Source organism: Polistes fuscatus, unplaced genomic scaffold (genome assembly GCF_010416935.1).
Source record: "Polistes fuscatus isolate 324 unplaced genomic scaffold, CU_Pfus_HIC Scaffold1, whole genome shotgun sequence".
In the NCBI taxonomy this organism is placed as follows: Eukaryota; Metazoa; Arthropoda; class Insecta; order Hymenoptera; family Vespidae; genus Polistes; species Polistes fuscatus.
Genome location: NW_025112997.1, coordinates 7,737,373 through 7,752,950, shown reverse-complemented (window position 1 = coordinate 7,752,950; position 15,578 = coordinate 7,737,373). Strand labels below are relative to the sequence as shown.

The window sequence follows — 15,578 nt, the reverse complement described above, 5'->3', positions numbered from 1 at the left end:
ATGACGTTGCAGTTCGTTCGCGAACATTTGAGGAGGAAAAATCGAGTCGAGAAAATCCCAGCAGAAAACGGGTAGAAAATAAAGACACCCGACATATCGCGTTATCGAGATTAACGTGAACGAACCTAAGCCCAATGGCTTTCGTGCAGAGGATCGAAGGGATGCTGCTCGCCCGTCGAATTTGAGATATCAGTTACGCGGCTGACCTATCGCGTTTCCGATATTTTAAAAGCGGATCAAAGGATAATACCCATTCTGATGATAACTTTTTTTTAAATATATAATATAATATGTATATATATATATAATATTATCAGTAATTAATTATTATTACATAATAAATTATGGTATTAATTATTATTATTATATTAATTATTATAATATTATATTTAATTCTTTTATGATATTATATTATTATAATTAATTATAAGTAATAATGAATTATTAGTATGTAATATAATATTAATAGTATAGGTATAAAATAAGAGTTATACATTTTATTAGAAAAAATAAAATAGAAGCAACATTGTTTTATTATGTTTTATCCTTTTTCTCTTATTTGCATTTTAATTGAAATTTCCCTATTGAATGTTAGAATATCAGTTAGTTACGTTACACGTTAGTATAAAACTTGTTCGAGTCTATTCACGCCTGGAGAATAATTCAATCGGCTGTGGAAGACGGTCGGGCGGTCTCATTTCCCAAATGAAGCTAGCGACTGGTATATTACATTTAATCCGGCTCATTTTGTGTCTCGAGAGTCGAGTCCTCGAAATGTCTCTCGAAATTCCTATGGGGATGATGGCTGAGATTAACGCGAACCACCAGATATGCCAATTTGTAGCTCGTTTCTCGAGATTACGACATTCTTCGTTACTTTCTTCTTCTTCTTCTTTTCCTTCTTCTTCTTCTTATTTTCATATTTCTTCGTATTTTTGTCCCTTACCTTTTAAGTAAAAAAAATTATCAAATTCAAGGATTACCGTTTTATCACAGACGACGAATCCTTAAAATCAATTTAATAACGAACGTATTCATGAGTAAAATATTACAAAATGATTTTTACAGTGTCTTTTCTTATCTCATTCTTCATTTTTGTTTTTCCTGATCCAAGTATTAAGATGAAGGGATCCGAACGAAAAGAGATATGGATTGACGAGCGAATTCCTTGGGTGAACTATTTCTCTCTCTCGAACAGTCATCTTTTTTCACCCTTATTGAGCTGTCACATCCATAACCGAGTCTTCATCCCTGTGAATCCTTCTCAGAATTTACTTCGTGGTTTAACAAACTGGATTCATCAAAGTTGACATCTATTGATCGTTTACATTAGTTTGTCTTCTGCACAATTTGTGTTCACCTGAGATCAGATTTACTATATTCGATTTTATTTTTAAGATATAATATTTACATTTAATTAAAGGATTCTTTCTAACAAGTTTGTTCAAATATTTTACGATCAAAATATATTAACCGATCGTACAAACATATCAGTAATGTGATCGACTAATGGCTAAAAAGCAGAATGAAAGGGCAAAGATAAAAAGATATATTGACATATCCCTCCGATGAGTATCAAGAAAGCTGTAGGACCATGGCAGGATATTCGCTATATTGACAGGAGAAATCCCGTGCTAAATCATCCGTCACCCTAAAGTTCAGCCCGGTGGCACGAACTTAAGTCCCTGTCTGTCTGTCTACCGTCACTCAAGGACACGTTATGATCACGCCCCCTTTTACTACAAGGCTCTTTCGCAAAATGGAGTATTATCTGAGGTTAATCGTATTTAAAGGGTCGAATTTATTAAAAAGACAATGTTTTAAATCGACGAGAGTTAGACATTAGAGCTAATTGTCGGCAATAATTGATACCGAATTAGTCTCCTTAAATACGTTTTTATCTAATATCTATCGAAGCAATCAAAACTATAAAAAGAATGAACTCTAATGCGTTAGATAGTTTTAGTAAAAGAAAAATAGGATCGAGAGAAAGAAAAAGGGTAGACGAGCAAACAAGTTGACCTAATAAAAAATTATTGGGAGATAAGATAGGAAGAAAGAATGAGAAAGAGGGAGGAGGAGAAGAGGAAGAAGAAGAAGAAGAAGAAGAAGAAGAAGAAGAAGAAAGGAGAAGGGTAAAGAAAACTACTACATGGTGGAAGTCGAAGGTGGCTGGCTCGATGCGGCGCGCGTTGCGACGAGCCACGCAAAATTCTTTTGCTACCCTCCCTTGCAATTCTTCGTTCAACGGAAGCTGGAGAAGCTTCCACCACCAAGAACGCCACGACTACCACTCCGTTTCAGGATCGCCTCTTTCCGTCCTTCTTCGCCCTCTTTCGTCGTTGCCGGTAGCATCCCCTCTTTTTCTCTCTTCCTCTTTCTATTCCTCCTCTCTCTTTCTCTCTTTCTCTTCATTCCATCGTGGATTCCATCCTGGAACACGGCCTCTCTGCGTTTCACAGGAGGAACATGGCTCCCAGGCAGGATCCATCCGTATAGCAGCCACCTCTCTTTCTCCTTTACTGGAAGAGCTGTCCCACCCCGTTACCGCTTGGCCCCTCGTTGCATTTTAAATCAAAGCCCTGGAGGTAACGCAATCACCAGGCATCACGACGCTTCCACAATTTTCTACTTTAAGCTACTTTATGTATTAGTACCTACCTCTCTGCCTCCGACCGTTTCACCGACCCCTCTCTTCTCATCTCATCTCATCTCATCTCATTTCATTTCATCTCATCTCATCTCTTCTCTTCTCTTCTCTTCTCTACTCTATCTCTCCCTCTTCTTCTTTCTTCTTGTTTCTGGTACATCGTTCAGCTGAACAGTCTTTCCAGCATCACCACTACTACTACTATCACCACCACAGTTATGTTAGTCTACTTCTCTCTCCTCGCCACAACGCTTCTTCTTCTTGTACTTTTTCTTTCCATCTTCCTCCGTCTAGAGTCGATCTTGTACGCTTCGCTGGTTCCTCCCGCCGCTGAAGAGAAGACTCTCCGCATAACGCTCAACCCTCTTCACTTCTCATCCAACAGCTACCTAACAAGGTTATTTTATTAAACAACCTCCGTTATTCGCTCGCTAATATAGCCGGATTCTACGTAAGAAGCACTATTGGACGAGCGAAAATTCAACAAACGACCGGACGAATGCTAATACACCCAGACTGTCTGTGTGTTCACTGCATGTTGTGCGGGTGTCGTGTGAACTTGGAGGGATGATTTTTCTTGTATAAATATACTACCCTACGTTAAACGTCAAAATGTAAATTCTTTTATCATTTAGCTGTTTTAAGGATTTGAAAATATTACAAAAGACAAAGAAATTCTTTTCGGTGACTATAATATGATCTCGTCGATCGCTGTTGTGGCAGATTAGATGAGTTATTAATGAAGCGAATATTGTCAACATGTACATACACGTTGACGAAGCAACGACGATAGTGAGATGGATAATTGAACATTTTCGGGACACCCCGTTGCAAATTGGATGGATAGAGAGAGGAAGAGAGAAAGAGGAAATGAAAGAGGGAAGGAGAGAAGGAGAGGTTCTGGGGATAGTTAGGTACATGCGATGTAGGTATAGGGTGGTAGCATGTGGCATGTAGTTCGCAAGCGTGGCGCGGTGTAATCCAGTCACCACGTAACGCGATTATCCTCCTAACTCGGTCTCTTCCTCTCTCTCTCTCTCATCCTCTATTTCTATCCCTATCTTTATCTCTCTATCACAGTTCGGTCGGTCTTTCGGTCGCGCGCGCGCGCGCACCCTCGGCACCATCCTATCTTCCTTCCCTTTCTGTCTCTTGTTGGAAACCCGAGTATCCCTCGAGGGCATAGAGAGAGGATCGACAAGAAGAACGAAAACCTGCGCGTGGATAAGTGCGTATTCGATAGATATCATTGAATAGCTAGTTGGCTATTTATTTAATCAGTAAAGGTAACCACTGTTGTAGAGGTAACCATTGTTGTAGAGGTAACCAGCTTTCGTTTTTCATCTCGATCTGGTTATTATACTCTATTCTTTTTTCTTTTTCTTTTTTATACTTTAAACTTTTTTGATCCTTTTCTGATTTAAACAGAAACGAAGAGGAACTCGGACGAACGAACGACCGAATGAACGGGGACGATCCCTCGAATCAAGAACGGATTTAATTTTACGTTTCATTCTTTATGCATGCTAAATTCGAACTTTCCGTCGACTCGTGTATTTTTCCTTCTTCTTATTTTTTGTTTTCTTTTATAATATGTCTCTCCTCTTACTTTTCTTATTTTTCTTGTTATTTCTACTATTGTATTGCGAGACAATATGGAATACGGTATCTATCGATCTTTCAAAATAAGTGACAATCTCGTGAGTTATTGAATTCCGCAAAAGTTTGGGTATCTATTTGATACCGAGAGGAGTTGTTGAAAATGAGATTTTCAGGATCAAGCTTGAAAGAGAGAGAGAGAGAGAAAGCTCGGAAGCTATGCCAAAGAAAGCAGAAAGCATTGAAATCGAGTAAGTAAATAGAAAAAATATTAAAAATAACAATAAGAGAAGAAACGATGCGTGAGATAAAAATGTCAAGAGAATATAAGAAAAAAAACCTAACGTAATAAGGGTATCGACAAGGATGTTATAAGAAAGAGAGGATGATAGTATGGTACGGTATAATACGGTGGTCGGAGATAGAAAAAGCATCCAATCTTCCTAACGGAATGAATAAGAAACTTAGAGACGTGGATACACCTGATACATAAGAGAATCGTTCTGAGCGAGGGGTAAACACGATTTACACTATGATGACTATCATCCCATTTTTCTTTTTCTCTCGTCGAAAGAGAAAAAGCCCAAGCTATGTTGTACTCAGAAAGTAGAGGAAGAAAGAGAGAGAGAGAGAAAGAGAGAGGTAGGAGGCGGAAAAACAGGAGAGAAGACTACTAGAAGAGAAGTAGGGATGTTTGTCGTACGCGTTATTTGCCCAATAAAACCACGTGGTGGGCTACGCGGCAGCAGGCTCGCGTCTCAGGAACGAACGACGAACGAACGACGAACGACGAACGAACGAACGAACGAACAAGGAGGGTTAGACGATCAACGTGCTTGAAGTTAAGGATGGGGCGGAGGATCAGGAGGAGGAAGAGAAGGACGGTGAGAAAGAGATAGAAAAAGAAAATGATATAAGAATTGTGCGAGGGCAGGGAGGGGTTGGGGTTGTGGATGAGATACAGAGAGCGTGAAAGAGAAAGAAAGAGAAAAGGGATGGAAATAAAGACTGGAGAGGGGAAGTTAGCGAGAAAGAGAAGGAGAGACCAAGAGAAATCAGAGACCACGCCTTACGAGCCGGTCGGCGCCTGCGTGGTTCCGCCTATCGAGCACGCTTTCCTCCGTCAGCTATCGTCCGCAGGGACGATGATATCGTCCGTGACACCGTACGCGAACGCACTACCGAGCTGGATCCCATTCGTACGGATCTCATTCGATCACGCATACGAACACTTTACCGAGTTGTTATATTTTTATTAGCATTTACACGATCTATAAGTAATTTATTTATATTTAGTTCGCGTCCAAATTCTATTAATCGACGGTATAGATATATATATATATATATATATATATTTTTTTTTTAAAGATAATATAGTTCTTTTTTTTACCAATTGCTAATTGCGGACATTGACCTTCGACACTGTGTGAATTCTATTATTATCTGATAACAAGTAGAAGCTTCTGCTATTTCGAGAAGTCTTTATTGTTGTTTGTCGTCTGTAGTCCAGGTGTTACTTGATAATTGGTTATCATCCCATCGAAGATGCAAAGAGATCCACGTGAGCGACTTTGTTACTTTGATATCTGAAGATTATTTACATTGGCACACAGCTGGCACTACTTCGTTCAAGATAAAATATTCTACGAACGATCTATGATCTAATGATTCTATTTCTGATGAAAGAAATGTTGTCAGCCGTTACGATTTTCCAAGACACTGTAAGATTATTTTGCAAATATCCTTCGAAGAACGAATTTGAACGATCCGAAGAAGATCGAGAGGATCAATAGGAGATCAAATTCGATGAGTGACGATTAAAAATACGGGGAATTCGAGGAAGAGATTTTAAGAACACGCGGACTGATATTCGCGCGCTTTCGAGCGCCATTGGATTCGCGCAAAGGGCGCGAAAATCCTTCTAGTTCCGCAAACTTGCGGAGGAGATCGGGAAAGTGTTGTTCAGCCACGAGTCCAGGATTCTCACCCCCGGAGGCGGCACCATCTCGCCCGGGGGCGCGGGGCCACCCGCGAGCCCTTCTTCGGGACACTATCGTCAACAAACGCACAGTCCACCCTTGGTCAAGGTAAATCAAACTTTACATTATTCTTATTTTCTCTTTTCTTCTTTTACGATTATTTATTTCTTAAAATGAACGCATTTTGATTTTCTTTTTTATTTAAATAAGAATTTCTTCATTTTCTGTGACATTTTTGAGAGACGTGTTTCGGCATTGTCCGTCGGATTCCTTGAAAACTATCATGCGAAAACAAAACTCAATCCGTCGCTATAAAACGTCGCAAAATTCCTACAATTTTATGTTCGCCAAGAGTCTCGTTGCGCGTTCATTCCCCAAGAGATTGAATAATGGTCCGGAAGAGACGCTTGCTTTCAGTCTAAATATAGTCGCTTTATTCATGTAATCGTAACGCGTAGTTAAATCGTTGATTTTATTCAAGTCTATGCGCGAAACACGGTAAGATATTATTCTTGATTGAGATTACCTACATTGAATATTATTCGAAAGAACTCGATATTTCTGTTTGAACAGAATATTTGATGTAACTCTTTGAAATAAACATGATGCTATACGTTGTAAACGTATCCTTTATAAACGTATAACGATTTTTGTGGAGTGAGAGAAATAGGAAACAAAAGTAGGAAAAAGAAAACTATATGAAATGAAAATAGCGATAAGGAAGTAGCTTGAGAAACGTGATTAGAATAGATAGAGAAAAATAGAAAATTCAAATCAAGTATACTCGGATGTATCTTTTTAAGATAAATGCGATACAATAGGTAAATATTATCGGATTGAAGAAAAACCATTATCCCTTATAATAACGAGAAGATTTTTATAAAGTGTGAGAAATAAAAGAAAAGTAGTGAAAACAGAACTCTTTATGAATTAAAAATAACAGCTTAAGAAATAAATTAGAAAGGAGTGGGGAAAAAAGGAATAGAGATTCAAAATCAAAGATACCTATATCTTTTTAAGACAACCGCAATACGATAGGTATCGCCGTAATAAAAAAAGGATGTTCATTTTTTCTCATGGTCACGTAATGACAAGAGGATTTATATTGAGTAGGAGAAATGTGAAGAGGGAAAATGTTAGGAAAAAAAAATAGCAAGAAAGAAGTAGATTGAGATGTGACCGAGGACAAAGTGAGAAGAAGAAATAACGAGAGAAATAAAGAAAAAAAAAAGCAAAAAAAAAGAGAAATAAAGGGGAAGTGAGGCCGACGATGATGGGTATAAGGGCGGTTGTCGCGGCTCGTTTTCGTCAGGCAGCAGAGGGAAATCCCTCGGGGTGCCAGCCGTGCGGCAGCTGTCTACGGCGAAAGCTCTCTTTAGAAGAGAGAAAGCTCGTTGGAATTTAACACGGAACGATTCTTATGCTTTCAGGATTCTTATATATTTCCTGATATGTTCATCTTTCATTGTCTGATACCACTCGACTAACTCGTACGAGACACCCTAAGATTATTCTTAAGATTATTCTAGTTAATGCATATCGCTTATTGATTTCAAATTATCAAATAAAAAGAAATAAAAAAACTATAGAGAGAAACGTTCGTCGGAGGAAAAGGGTCGAATGGTGGTGAAGTTAAGAATATTCTGATTAATGCATGTCGATTTTCGCTTTCAATTCCAAATAAAAAAAAATAAGTATAGAAATATACAATATCAGAAAAATAGGAATAATTAGTTATCGAGTTTTCGCCATAAAAAAAGGATTGACGGGTATAATGCGGCCCTGTTTAGGCACACGCGCCAGCGTCCGATATTTTCGTTGTGATTAAGCTCAATTCACTGTTCCTTTTTCTTTTTTTCTCTTTCACTAAAGAAGCAAAGCTAAAGAGAAGACGTCGTGCTAAACTGCCGCAGCGTTGTTCGCTCGCGCTGTCTGCCATCCAATCCTGCCAACTTAACCTCATTAATAAATTAATTAGATATTATTGTGTTGGCAGCCAGGGAGGCAGCTGCGGGTCTCAGTCTCTTCGCTTTCTTCTCTACGATATTCTCTTTCCACTGTCTCTCTCTCTCTCTCTCTCTCTTTCTTTCTTTCTTTTATTTTATCTTCACAACCGAACGAACCCGCAGATGATGCTTAGAAACCATGTTCGCGAGGTCGAGACCCGTGACGTCATTTTTTCTCGGGACGACAATGCGTCTATATGCTTCTTCTGCCTATTTACTACCCGCACATTATTTTTTTTCTTCAACCTCTTGCGACCGTGATCTTAAGCGTTTCCCTTTCGAATGATCTCCTTCATGAGCTTTTAATTTCCTATTATCACTTTGAAATCGAAATCACGTTTAAATATATATATGTACATATGTTTATTCAATTATTTAATATATATTGATATATAGGGTTTCCCGGTACGTTCACGCCGATTTATAAATATATTTTTTAATATACATATATTTTTCTAATATACATAAATTATATTTAGCTAATATATTAGTATTGAAATCTCTGGAAAATTCATGTCGATGTTGATAAAAATGTATGTATATAAAAAAGAAAAATCGAATATAGTTTAATAAATTGGTACGAACTTTTCGGGACATAAATAGATTAGTATTCAAGTTTCAAAAATTCTTGTCAAGTTTCAAAATTCTTAGGTATACATAAGATTGCTTATTTTAGGGTTATTCAATCTTTAAATTGATATTAATTTGATTGCAGAAGAATATTTCATTCTTAGAGAAATATAATTTTACTTAAATGTTACAAAATTAGTCTTACAAGAGTATTCGTACCTATGTAAGATATAATAAAAAAACATTTACTATTTTTGTAAGTAGTACTTGATTGATCTTCCTTTTCATTTTATAATGCTTTTGAGACGATTGGATATATCTTGTGTATGTGGGGGCGACCAATTTTTGATTATTTAAATAAAATTATATTTCTGTATCAATAAAATGTTCTTCTGTAATAACATTTATACTAATTTAAAAGTTTAATAGTTCTCAACCGCTATGGTAGTATTGGATAAATATGAGAAGGTGTTCGTAAAGAAGTAGTTCTAACCCAGAAAAGAAGTAAAAAGACACATTAATAATACTAAAATATATTTCTATGTGTTAAAATTGTGAAATATTGAATTACAAGCAAATATTGATTGTTTTAAAATGACAAGTACAAATACTTGTATATCAATTTATGTACAAATAACTGTACAAATAACTGTATATCAATTTATGTAATTTGTGTTCGATGAACGATAAAGTCTTGACGATACTAAAGTGATCAAGTCGGAAGAATTAGATTGCGTAGGAAAGAAAAGGTCAACACTTAGAGAAGGTCGTAGAGCATATCCTGGTCAAGGAGTCGCTCGTCGGGTTGCTGCTCATTACACAGTAGCATAGCGACTGGTAATGACAAAAAGCACATGCAGCATTATCATTGCGGAGTGTATGGCATTAAACTGTAGGGGGCCAGGATTAGGATGTCGGCCATTACCGCGCGTCACTGACCGTTTATTCTACGCCGTGCACAGTGTGGTGACTTCCTCTAGACGCGTATGTATGCCTACATAACCAGAGGATGAGGACATTCGCGAGGTCGCCGTGAGCAACCTCACAAATCACACTTCACCTTTCGATATCGTACATTTTTATTAGAATGAATATCTTAGACCTCTGATTACTAGTTTTTCTTTTGTATATTAAAATTACGAGTTAACAGTTTGTCTACGTTAAAAAGATTTTTCCACGAAAAGAAAAGAAAAATCTTTGCGAGGGTAAAATGAATTTTTGTTTAAACTGCCAACAAAACAATAGATAACTAAATTGACCGATGTTCGGCAAATTCAAAACGATACTACCTAGATATTATATATGTGCACAGATACATATATAAATATATAAATATATACATGCATATGTGTGTTGTATAGCGTACCAAGAGAGGTCTTTTACATGCTAACGGCTCGCGTAGGCGTAAAAGGGAAGAAAATTAACTGTAATAAGCAAATTATTTAATATAAGGAACGCCGGCACGGTCTCGTGCATGCAGATACATATTACAGTTGGATACAATTTACAATTTACAATGTAATTCGTAGGTATAACAATATCACTTCGAGCAGTGGTACCGAAGTGTATTTGCATATCGAACAAAATTTATGGTATTTTAGTTGTACGCCCGTTACTCTTCGTAAATATCATTTCTCGCGTCCACAAGGCACCGCGTGACTCTCGCGCGCGCGCACAGAAGAGAGAGACAGAGAAAAAGAGTGAGAAACATTGAGGAGAGGGACAAAGTCGGAAAGATATTTTATCTCGTACGCGCGAGCCGGGGTTCCTGTCGGAAGATGGAGAGCGATTTTAAACGACGTAGGCTAATTTCACGATTGGAAGTGATTATCACGATGATTGATCGCCCCTAAGCACTCTGATTGCCCTTAAATTGATGTAACTGTGTAGAGAGATAGAGACGAAGAGACGAAGAGAAGAAAAGAGATGTAGAAAGAGAATGAGAGATATAGAAAGAGAAAGAGAGAGAGGAAGAGAAAGAGGGGGAAAGAGAGTTGTGTTTGCATCTGCAATTGAGCATTTCATTCCCGCGGGTATGTTTGGAAAAACTTTCCGTATCCGGTAACGTCGGGAACACCGAAATTGGCCCTTAATCGCGGTGGCGCCACGCGGCCATGAATAATTGGTCGCGTCAGGAACGAATTCGACGACGGATAATGCAGCAATCCACGAATCGGCGCCTATCATTTATTCAATGGCTCGTAGCTGGTCGCGGCCGAAGCCGTGGATTTGCAAATAGCATTAACTTGCGCCCGCGCGCTACCCGTTTGGGCACGTGTGCGCGAGAGCTAGTGGGAGAATAAAAAAAGAATGACTTCAAAATGAGAGAGAGATAGAAAGAGAGAAAGAGAAGATATTTGCGGTCGAGGATCAAAGCGTACCAGCAATTTCATAGCGTCGTCACCGGAGCTTCTTCCTAAATACCTTTTTTTCTCTCATTCCTCCTTCACCCTTACCTTCCTTCACTTCATTCTTCTTTTCGTTATTTTGCTATTTTATATCTCATTAATGTAATCTGCCATGGCATGGTAGTAGATGTTTCGTAACGCGGCTGTAAATAAATTTTTCTAAATTTGAGATAGAGAGAGAGAGAGAGTTCTCGAGCCCTGAACCTCTGACGATTTATTATTATTTTATCGTAAAAATAAATAAAAAGAGAAAATGTAAAAAAAAAATGATCGTTTTCATTGGATAGTTGTATCGATCTATCGATAGATAGATCTATCGTAATTCGATACATCCTAACGAAGAATATTCGATACTTTACCGCCGAGCTTCGCTCACTTTAACAAACTTCGTTTCAGTTTTTCTCTCGCGTTCCTACGTATCCACCAAGGAACACCAGGGGGAGAAAAAAAAATAGAGGAAGAGAACGATTTATATGCTCTCCAATTTTCCGTTCATCCTGCATACCGAAATAAGCGGGTTAACGTCGGACGAAATAGAATTTCTATCTGGACGATTGCCTGTTCGATTCTCTGGCTTGGACAGTCAGCGCAAGAGATATCAAGATAAAAAGAGAATATAAAAGAGAGAGAGAGAAAGAGAGAAATATAGAAAGAGAGTGAAGGAGAAAGGGAGAGAGAGAGAGAGAGATAGAATCTAAGTCACGATTGTCAAATCGACGCGGTCAAGTATAAAACCTACCGAGAGGGAGTGAGCTCTTGACTTCAATAAATTACGTGATAGCATAGAACTCCTCCTTTACCTTCCCCTCCTCCTTTTCCTATTTCTCCTTCTTCTTGAAGGAAAAGGAGAAGAAAGAGAAGAAGGAGGGTAAAGCTCGTTCGCACGAGCGAACAACGTTGGCGCGAATTCACGCGGATGAAAGGGCACACGCGATACGCTGTACTGGACACGCCTGCTTTCTTCTTCTTTTTGGCTGTATCTCGAGTGTGAAAGAAGAAATAGATTCTGGAATAAGAGAGATCGAACAAGGAAAGCTAGAAAGAAAGATAGAAAGGAAGATAGAAATATAGAGTTAGTCGTCAGGGAAGAAAGGAGAAGGTGAGAAGGTACAATTTTTCTCCCTCTTTCACGTACATACACACACACGCGGGCGTATATATATGTATATATATACAAATACAGTAGCATAGACACACAGACACCATAGCAAGTACTCCTGTTTTATGCTTTTCGACTTTTTCAAGATTTATCCTCGACGCTTCCTCGCTAAATCGCTTTCCGGGCTAAATTTACGGTCGGGCAATAATATAGTAGCGAACTGGTGTGCCTGTGTGTGTGTGTGTATATATACATATATATATATACCCGCATAAGGATGTAAAGACCTAGGTACATCGTTCGTAGGTAGAAACGAAAAGAGGAAAGCAGCTCCAGCGGTCCGAGTAACGGAGAGGCTACATTCATTCTCGGCACGTTCCCGGTTTCTTCTTTAGCTGACTGACTGCTTCCATCTCTTCTTTCTCCTCCCGCACCGTATCTTCTTCTACTTCTTCCACTTCTTCTTCTTCTTCTTCTTCTTTCGTGGCTATCCTTTACCTCGGGAGCCACTCACACCTATGTAACTTACCACCCGTTTCGCCTTGCCGGTTTCACTTTATCGAACGCCTCTTTCTTTTGTTCTTAAAAACAGAAAGAGAACGAGAGAGAGAGAGAGAGAGAGAGAGAGATGGCTTTATTTTCGAGGACTCTCATGGCTCGAAGAATCCTTCCGTAAATGAAACGAATATTTTCCAGTGTTCGATTCTCAGAGAAAAATGATTGGAAATGAATCCTTGGAGACTATTTTTATTTTCTATGACCGATTGAAACAATTTGACGACGAAGAGAGAAAATTAACGAGCCGAAGAGTCCTCGTGATTTGAACGATTGCTAGGCACGTGACCGAGTTGTGTCGTCCACGCTGAGATTCCTATGAGAAATCCTTTTCCTTGTTGGACCTCGGGAGAAGGCACGTAAAACTGTACGTTGGGGAGAGAAAAAGAGAGAAAAAGAGAGAAAGAGATAAAGTCGACACGGTCGAATCCAATCGTCTAGGGGGCGCGACGTATTGGATCAAATTGGCGCATATCAAGTGAGGTGGGGTGAGGGAGACAATTGGAATATAACGGATCCAGATCTCGTCTGGCACCCAGCCGTTTCCTTGGCTGGTTCCTTTGGAAATGGTATCTTGGGAATAAAAATAAGAACTGAAACCCTTCGTTTGATTCAGTCTCGTGTTTTTATTTTGTTCTCTTTTTTATTCTTACATTCGTAGTTATCATTGTTTTTTCTATAAACTAATACTAATGTATCTATACTTCTTACTATCTTTGGTCGGTGATGCTTGATTTTATTCAATTTGAAATTAACACATTAGAAACGGATTAGAAGATATCATATTTTTCAAATATCAATTAAAAGTTATAATAATTTCAAATGATTTTGAATATTTTAAGTATTAGATTATTTTATAAATATTTTATCCTCTTGCTTTGTTTTTTTTTTCTTCTTCTTTTCATTAAAGTCATAATAATAATCATTGATTTACAGGAGACAAAAATTTAATTACAAATGTTTGAAGTAAGAAAATAATTGACTGTCAAATAGTAGGTCCAATAATCAGGAATAAAATTCATTTAAGTCGCAATATATATTAATGTTATGTTACTCATGACATTTGGAGACTAAAGGAGGAAAGGTTCTATATCTTGGCAAAATAACATGCTTTCTCGTATAAAAATTTAACGGTAATCTTTTTCCTAGTAGTAGTTGACGTTTAATTTTTGTCCTTATTTTTTGTTCCTTTTATCTGTTCTTACATACATACATAGATATAGCATAATGTTGCCATATGTCCTCTTTCCCCCGACATGTCCTTTTTATTAGACCTTTAATTTCAGTCCAGCCGGTTTTTTTAAATATGCAAAAATTTCCAGATTTTTACTTTCTGCACTTTTGCTCAAATTATTATTATTATTATTATATTAAAATGTAAGAGAAATTACTTCTTTTTATGTAGTTGTGCGGTAGTAGTGGATGAGACTTATCCATTAATCCGATAAGTATTTCAAATTTCTGAAAGTAAAGATATTAAAGCTTAATTTTTTAATTGATTTTTAATTTTTTTTTATTTTAAAAAAAATTTAATAAAATATTAGAATACTTTTACTTTCATCAGAAAAAAAAAGATTTATGTTGTTTTCTGTTAGAATGTGTAGTTAAACCTAATGAACCAATAATTTACGTATAAGAATGCGTCCTCTTTTTGTTCTCTTTTCCTTTCTCTATCAAATCCCATTTTGTCGTATTTTGACAAGAGGAAAATATGGTAACCCTAACATAGCATGTAGAGATATTACTATGTATACCTGTACATACATTCTCGATAAAAGTTTATCCTTGTTCGAGGTACAAGTACGTTCAAAGCTGACTCTACCAAGCGACTATGTAAGCGTAGAATCAATACGATCCTCCTCGTTCGGTGCACCAATTGAGCTCGTTGAATCTGTGCCCCGAGCCACGCGGTTACGTATGCCTAGCGCGACGTACATACATGCGCTCGCACACTCGGGAACGATCCATTTGCGATCGATGAACGCATTGGAGATGTGAGAGAAAGAGAAAGAGAAAGAAAAAGAGAGAGAGAGAGAAAGAGAGAAAAAGAAAGAGAGAGAGAAAGAGAGAGATAGAGAGAGAAACATACACACAACGTAGCCACCAAACAAACTCATCCGTATAATTGGCAAATTGACAGATTAATTGAATCAGTGCCGATGCTTCTCTTCGGACGGAGCCTCTCGTTCTTGTTCGATCATATCTCCTCGATTAAGCTCCTCGTCATGATTATGAGAGTTCTAGTATCTCTAAGCGCCTGTTTAAACATCTAACTCAAAACATAATAAGACAGTATATTTACAATCGTTTACAATATAATCATAGATTTAAATAGAATTTAATAAAGCTACGACCTATATCTCTGATTATCTGATACTCGTATTAATTAATAATAAATATTAGAAAAATAACAAATTTCATTAATCGATGAATCTAATTTTCTATGTTCTATAAAAGTAACAAGTAAGAAAGCATCAAATAAAGTTTGACTTTTCGCTCTATTCGATTTCACCGCATTGCACACACTCGTCTCGATGCGCACGCATTTGAACGAGCTTTTACGATATAGGTATACATACATACGTATCTACTTGCTTGACTTTTTTTTGCTACTCTCTTTATTCTATTTTTTTCTTTTTCTTTCTCTTTCTCTTTTCGTAGTCCTCTCGCACGATCGTATATACACTCGACGGTCGACTGGTCTGGGTCTGT

The 15,578-nt window shown here is 37.6% G+C and overlaps 1 protein-coding gene and 1 long non-coding RNA gene across 5 annotated transcripts in view; one reads left to right on the top strand and one right to left on the bottom strand.

Annotated features, from left to right (window-relative positions):
* Positions 1-558: 558 nt before the first annotated feature.
* On the bottom strand, positions 559-5,071 carry LOC122522827. 2 transcript variants are annotated; one of them, XR_006305178.1, is made up of 4 exons: positions 4,953-5,071; positions 2,662-3,039; positions 1,067-2,582; positions 559-946 (listed from the first exon to the last, which is right to left on the bottom strand). It is a non-coding gene; the product is annotated as an uncharacterized LOC122522827 (long non-coding RNA). The 2 variants fall into 2 exon arrangements; XR_006305179.1 differs by having other exon boundaries at positions 2,662-3,035.
* Positions 5,072-5,365: 294 nt separating this feature from the next.
* The window catches only part of LOC122522812 (cone-rod homeobox protein), a 33,897-nt gene continuing 23,684 nt past the window's right edge, over positions 5,366-15,578 (top strand). For all 3 annotated transcript variants that reach the window (XM_043644088.1, XM_043644107.1, XM_043644098.1), the window contains exon 1: positions 5,366-6,336. The gene's annotated coding sequence lies outside the window, so the exon portion shown is untranslated. The remainder of the gene's footprint in view (positions 6,337-15,578) is intronic.